The sequence below is a fragment of the Physeter macrocephalus genome, chromosome 18, assembly GCF_002837175.3.
Source record: "Physeter macrocephalus isolate SW-GA chromosome 18, ASM283717v5, whole genome shotgun sequence".
Lineage (NCBI taxonomy): Eukaryota > Metazoa > Chordata > Mammalia > Artiodactyla > Physeteridae > Physeter > Physeter macrocephalus.
In genome coordinates, this window is record NC_041231.1 from 80,069,274 (window position 1) to 80,076,815 (window position 7,542).

At 43.7% G+C, this 7,542-nt stretch overlaps 1 pseudogene; it reads right to left on the reverse strand.

Moving 5' to 3' along the window:
- The window catches only part of LOC129391528 (60S ribosomal protein L24-like), a 14,918-nt pseudogene extending 11,580 nt beyond the window's left edge, over positions 1 to 3,338 (reverse strand).
- Positions 3,339 to 7,542: the final 4,204 nt, after the last annotated feature.

Consider the following 7,542-nt stretch of genomic DNA (forward strand, 5'->3'; position numbering starts at 1 on the left):
GAAAACATAGGCAGAACACTCTATGACAGAAATCACAGCAAGATCCTTTTTGACCCCCTCCTAGAGAAATGGAAATAAAAATAAAAATAAACAAGTGGGACCTAATTAAACTTAAAAGCTTTTGCAGTGCAAAGGAAACTATAAACAAAACGAAAAGACAACCCTCACAATGGGAGAAAATATTTGCAAACGAAGCAACTGACAAAGGATTAATCTCCAAAATTTACAAACAGCTCATGCAGCTCAATATCAAAAAAACAAACAACTCAATCCAAAAACGGGCAGAAGACCTAAACAGACATTTCTCCAAAGAAGATATACAGATTTCCAACAAACATTGGTACAGATTATCTTAGCTGCCTCTTTGGAAAAAGGGGAGCAGAGGCTGAGAAAGGGCACCAGAAGAGACAGAGTCAGGACTTCCTTGGCAGTCCAGTGGTTAAGACCCTATGCTTCCACTGCAGGGGACATGAGTTTGATCCCTGGTTGGGGAACTAAGACCCTGCATGCCACACAGCACAGCCAAAAAAAAGAGAGAGACAGGGTCGATTGTGGAAGGATGGAAGGATTGGAAGAGAGTGATATAGAATTATCTGAAAATTAAACTCTTCACAGAAAAGATAGGCAATGATGAGGCAGCTCAGTAAGGGATGACTTTATTAGCCGAGTCTCTTTAGGTCTCAAGAAACAGACACCCAAATCAAAGTAGTTTAAGAGGGGAAATAAAAAGGTAATGTATTGGCTCACTTATCTGGGAAGGATACTGGGGCAATTCACATGACTGAGAAGGGAGCTACAGGAATCAGCTCTTCAGACAGAGGGACTCCCAGACACCAGGACTCATTATCTCTCCTTCCATCACCCATCACCCATCCCTGCTTGTTTCTCCTTGGTTTCATCTCACAGACAGGCTTGCTCCACTTAGTAGAGAAGCTGGCTTAGGGGACCCCTAACCTCGGGCCCAGACACAAAAAGGACTTCTTTTCCATTCCCCTTATATGAATTTTAAATAGGACTCTGATTGGCCCTGCATGGGTCACGTGACCATTACTGCATCTGGGGGAAGGGGAGCCCCACCAGAATAACAAGAAAAAAGGAGAACAATTACTCAAAGAAAAAAAGTGCTCTAACCTAAAGAAGAGGGATAAGAAAGCATGATAAGCAGATGAAACAATCAATAGCTGTCACCAGCCTCCCAAGGGGCCCTAGATGGCCTGAGAGCAGGAGGTACCCAGGAAGAGGGAGTGCTGACAGTGATGCAGGGAAGGATGTACCCAAATCTACGTGCACAGCTCTCTTTGGCTACAAATAATACTAAACATTTCTGAGAACAGAAAGCAACCACTAAAAGTAGATATCAGGCAGAGAGCAACATAAGCTCTTAAGGAGAAGGATAAGCAGATTATGTAACCTAAAAGAGAGATGTCACTTAGACCAGAGGGATGTGGTCTCAGTTCATCTTGGAATCTTTCAACTGCCTCAATGAAGGCACTCAATAGACAATTTTTGAATACGTGAATGACATCATATTTAATATTTGCACATGTAGCTCTCAAAGATGGATTACCCCAACCACTTCTGCCATGAATGTGAACCAAGAGATATGACTTGGAAAAGCCAATCCTTGTCTCACTGCAGATTTGTGCCTCTGTATACCTACCCAACTAACAACAAAACTTCAAATATTAATACTATATTTTCTGAATTTTTTAAAAATTACAAAACACTGGAAAAAATTATATTTTAAAGCAGTCTAATTTTTCATTATTTTAATCATACCATAGATGGATAGCTCTCTTTCTCTTTTATTTTTATGACTATTCTCAAGCCCCAAATCATTCCAAGCTAAAATTGCAGGAAAATGCACTGGCTCCAAGAACCTTGTGAAAAAGCCTCCTAGAAACTCACTGAGAACTTCCCTGGTGGCACAGTGGTTAAGAATCCGCCTGCCAATGCAGGGGACCTGGGTTCAAGCCCTAGTCCGGGAGGATCCCACATGCCGCAGAGCAACTAAGCCCGTGCGCCACAACTACAGAGCCTGCACTCTAGAGCCCGCGAGCCACAACGACTGAAGCCCGCACGCCTAGAGCCCGAGCTCTGCCACAAGAGAAGCCACCGCAATGAGAAGCTCGTGCACCGCAACGGAGAGTAGCCCCCACTCGCCGCAACTAGAGAAAGCCCACGCGCAGCAACAAAGACCCAACACAGCCAAAAATAAAAATAAATAGATAAATAAATAAATTTATTAAAAAGAAAAAGAAACTCCTTGGTATGGAAAGGACAGATATTGAATGCCATGAAAGGAGTCGCTTTGTGGAGTCCCAGGGGATATAAATGCATAAACATAAGCCTTCTGATATGTTTGGGAACCACAACAGCCAGTATAAACAAATCATCTTTAAAACTGTAACTTGAAAAAAAAATACAAAAGGAGATAGAAAAATGAAGAAATTACTTTTGCCAAAATGCCTCTCAAACAATAAGAGGGAGGACGAGGGGATAAATAATAGATTGGATGGTTTTAAGAGGCCTTAGTAACCATTTAAGTACATTATTTGAAATTTCTGAATATTTACCACGGAAAGCCTGTGGTAAACACAATCCATGTTGATTATTTGCCTGCCATTAAAATTCACACACACACACCACAGAATTTTTTCAGGCCAGGTCTTTCTTTTTTTTTTGCGGTACGCGGACCTCTCACCGCTGTGGCCTCTCCCGTTGCGGAGCACAGGCTCCGGACGCGCAGGCTCAGCGGCCGTGGCTCACGGGCCCAGCCGCTCCGCGGCATGTGGGATCCTCCCGGACCGGGGTACGAACCCGCGCCCCCTGCATCGGCAGGCGGACTCTCAACCACTGCGCCACCAGGGAAGCCCCTATTAACTAGATTTTTAATTACAAATGTGCTCTCATTTTAACAAGTAAAAGCATAGTGAAAGTATGCTATAAAAGTATAGTAAACGTTAATAATCTCTCCCCTCATCACCTCATCCCCACTCCCCGAACTACGCTCCCCACTTTCAAGTGAACACTTTGAATGCCAATCAAGTCAAGGGCTCATGAGTACCTGAAAGCATCCTTCAGTGCAGGCTGCAACTCAGGGAAGAAAGGAAGCAATCACAGGGGTCCCTTCTCTTCTGTGGACGGAAAGATTGGGCTATAGATGCCACCAGACATACCATGGGGCTGTGCTCCAGAAGAAGGATCCCACCTCTCTGTGACTTCCTTTTTATGGGGCACGTATTGGGATGCGCTTGCAAGTAGGGAAAAAGAGCTTTGCGCTTGAGTACCAAAAGGGTGAGCATGGGTGCCAGCTGTTCCCAGGCTTCTAGGACCATTATCTGCTAGCACCTGATAGCCTTGTGAGAAACTGAGTTGGAGTCTCACCTCCCCAACCCCAGGGAGGGGCAGTCCCTGACCCAGCCCACTTACTGCTACTGACACTAAATGAGACTCAGGGGCCAAATATCCAAGCATTCTACTTGTCTCTTTAGAATAACTTATGTTAAAAGCTTTCTTTGTGTTTATCCATGTGTGCATATCTATATCTCTATGTAGATGTAGACATATATATTGTATGTATCAGTGTATGTATATATATGCATCCTGCATATATATCTATACAGTATATGTATGTTATGTATGTGACACATAACACATATATAAAGGGGGGTGTGGTTTGGTTGGGTTTGTTTTTTTTTTGTTTGTTTGTTTGTTGGCCGCGTCATGCAGCTTGTGGGATCTCAGTTCCCTGACCAGGGATTGAACCCGGGCCACTGCAGTGAAAGCACTGATTCCTAACTACTGGACCACCAGGGAACTCCCGTAAAGGGTTTTTTAGTATCAAAACAAAAAAGGAAATGAAATCTTTCTAGACACATTATTCTGCAACTTGTTTTTTGTTTGTTGTTTTTTGTTTTTAATTCCGTGATTAAAGTTGAGGAAATTGAGGGCCAGATAGGTTAAATGATTACAGTCCAGGACTAGGAACCATTTAGTGACTGAACAGAATTGAAATCTTTATGTCTTCATCCCCTACACCGCCTGGTCTTGATGCTACCCTCAAAGCAACACAGACCTTGCCTGAGATGGGAATGGTAGATGGAAGACCCTTTGCTACTGCAAAGCTGCACAATTTCTGCTCCTCTACAGAAGTGCAATTCATTCCAGATCCTGCAGAGCTGAAGCATCTGACTAGGCGAGTCTTCCTTTTTGTTCCTGTCTAATAAAGAGACAACAAGTCCCAGGGAGGGTCAACTGGGCCTGAAAGTGGCAGATGCCCTAGAGGCAGAGTAAATAAGTGACACAGAGAGATCAACTCTAAAAACTCTGTCCTCTCTAATCCTTGTCACAAAGTCTGTTTGTATCTGATATATATTTATCTTGGTGGAAGATGGCAGCTTTGTTTCATTATGAGGACAATAAATGTGTCTCTTCTTGGCACAATGCCGTTTCTCAGTTTAGGGGAGGGTTTTCTAAGTGTCTTTGTCTTGTTATTCTGTGTTATTTAGATGAAAAATTCCGGGGACAATAGTCAGATATTACATTGTATTTTTCAGGATTGTTTAAGAATAGAGAATGTGTATACCCGTAGCAAACTCCAGGTACATAACAGTAAATGGATAAATGATATTAATGTGTATACACGCTCTTCTAAATGAACTGTCAGATATTATACTGTAACAATTGAGACGGTATTCATAGCACTACACCATTTGATATAAGAGACTTGAGCATCCTAGGATTTTGGTACCCACAGGGTCTCCAATCCCCCAGGGGATACTGAGGACATCTGTAGAATGCTGGTAACGTTAAGTACTTTGAAGAAAAACAAAACTAGGATGGGGACAAGAAAGCAGTGGGAGGTGGCATTTCAGGTAGAATCATCAAAGAAGGCCTCGCTGGTAGATGACATTGGAACTAAGCCTGAATCAAGTGAGGGAGTGAGATGGTGGATATATTAGGGACAGAAGGAAAGGCAAGATTTGAATACATAGCAGATAAATATCACTACCTCAATGACCTACTTATAGAAATGTTCTTCTACGTAAATGAGCACAAAGTATTTTCATTTCCTAGACATTTAGCTATACCACTGTACCCTTCCTATCTGCTCATCAAATTTTTTATTAAATAAAAATGCCTATATAACAGATGCCATTGACCCTCCATCTCCTTCAGAGTTAAGTGTCAAAGTATCATCAATGACCCCAAAGTTCTACCTACTCTGCCCTGCCTGTAACCTTCTCCCTCCCCTCTCCAATTCCCTTTCTGACCCTATTTCCTACTACTGTGCCTCTCCCTCACTCAATTCAGCCACTCTGGCCTCTTTCGTGGCCTTGGAACTTTCCAGTCATACTTCAGCTTCAGGACCTTGGTACTTGCTTTTCCATTTGGCCAGGATGCTCTCTACCCACATGGCTTTTATGAATCACTCCCTCACCGCTCCCTGGTCCTGACCCACATGCTGCCTCCTAGTGCGTCCTTCCTTGACTAGCCTTTCTACAATTGCAGCCTCACCCCACAAACAAATTCCTTATCGCCCTTCCCTGCCTTATTTTCTCCTTAGGGTTGAACATCAGCTAACACACTATAGTCTAAGGTCTTATCTAATTTTCTTGTGTGTCCATGAGGTCAAGGATTTGCGGGGGGTTGATTTGGTGGGAGGGGTTTTTTGGGGGTGTTGCACCCTCTTGTATCGCCGGCACCCAGGACAGAGCCAAGCAACCTGGTAGGCACTCAATAAATACTTGTTGAATGAATGAATGATTGACAACTTACTTGACAAAATGATCAGCTATTTCACACTGTTTAGCATTTCAACAGGTCACATCAGAACCATAAAGACATAGTTAAACCTGGGCTTAATCTAGGACAGGTCAAACTCACTGTGCATTTCCTGTATCAGGGATAGTCAGGATCCAGGATTGAGATATGAAGCAAGCCAGATACTACCAGGGGAGCCAAGGTCAGAATACACGAAGCCCTTGCACTGGGAGCTGTCTGGATGAAGGGCTGTTGTGATGCTGTGATTTATAAGAAGAAATATATATAATAAGAATATGTATATATATTCAAACTTCTTTCTGGCACAGAGCTCCTAAAACCCTTGGAATTTCCCAAGTGACGAGAGCAACAAAGGTGTCTTGTTATGTTGATGGGTGACTTTTGGAAGGAACCTAAGGAGGCTAACTTGCCAGGAGAACCAACCATTTAATTAGAGGGTTGGAACATTCAGTCCCAATTCACACCCCCCTCCAACCTCTGGAAAGGGGAGAGGGGCTGGAAGTTTAATCAATGGCCAATGGCCAATGATTTAATCAGTCATGCCTGTGTAATGAAGCGTCCATAAAACCCTAAAAAGACAGGGTTTGGAGAACTTCCAGGCTGCTGAACATGTGGAGATTCAGGGAAAATGGTGTTCTTGGGAACCATTGGTGCACATGGAAGCTCTGTGCCCTTTCCCCATATCTTGCCCTATGCATCTCTTCCACCTGGTTGTTCTTGAGTTATATCATTTTTTTTCAAAAAGTGGTAATCTAGTGAGTAAAACGTTCTGAGTTCTGTGAGCTGGCAAATTAATCAACCCCCCAAGTAGGGGGCTGTGGGAATCTCTGATCTATAGCCTGTTGGTCAGAAGCCCAAGTGACTGCCTGGACTTGTAATTGGCGTCTGAAGTAGGAGGGGAGACAGTCTTGTAGGACGGAGTCCTTAACCTGTGGGATCTGATGCTATCTCCAAGTCATCCCTCTGTATCTGCAGGGGGATTGGTTCCAGGATCCCCTCGGATACCAAAATCTGAGGATATTCAAGTCCCCTGTATAAAATGGCATAGTATAGCAGGCCCTGCGCATCCACGGATGCAGAAACTGAAGACAGAAAGGACCAACTGCAGCGTTAGAATTGGGTTGAATTGTAGGACACGCAGCTAGAGTCAGAGAATTACTTGGATGTACGGGATCCCCCTGCGCCCATGAACACACACCTATATGTTGGAAATTCACTCCAGAACTTTAAGCTGTGTGACTCTCAGGACGGAGAAGTTGCCTCCAGCTACTCAGTGGAGACTTGTTGGAGGAAGGACTGGACACTGTTTATGGGTTAGCTCCCCATGAACATAGCTGGTCTTTAAGCCACCCATCCAAGAACTCCCATACCCCCTCTTTTCCCTTCTCCTCCATACCTGACAACCAGCATCCTCTCAACTCAGGGAACGTGCTGCTGTCCCTCCAGTGGAAGGGTAGGTAAGACCTATTTGTCTTCACTGAAATGTGAGCTAATCCTTATGGCTTCATCACTACTGGATGGGAAATTGACCCCACCAAGCCGCTGGGGGAATCCCTTGAGAAGTTTCACCACTTAGTTACCATCATGTGGCGTATCTAACACTCAGTAATGTTTAATGTGCTCAATAAATGCTGGCTTATGAATTAATTATCTATTATTTCGGTCTCTGGTCAATATAGAGCATTGACTCTAGAGTTCTCTACAAGACTGTGGGCATTGTGTACCTTGTTGGTAATTAGATTATGCCCTAGGGAT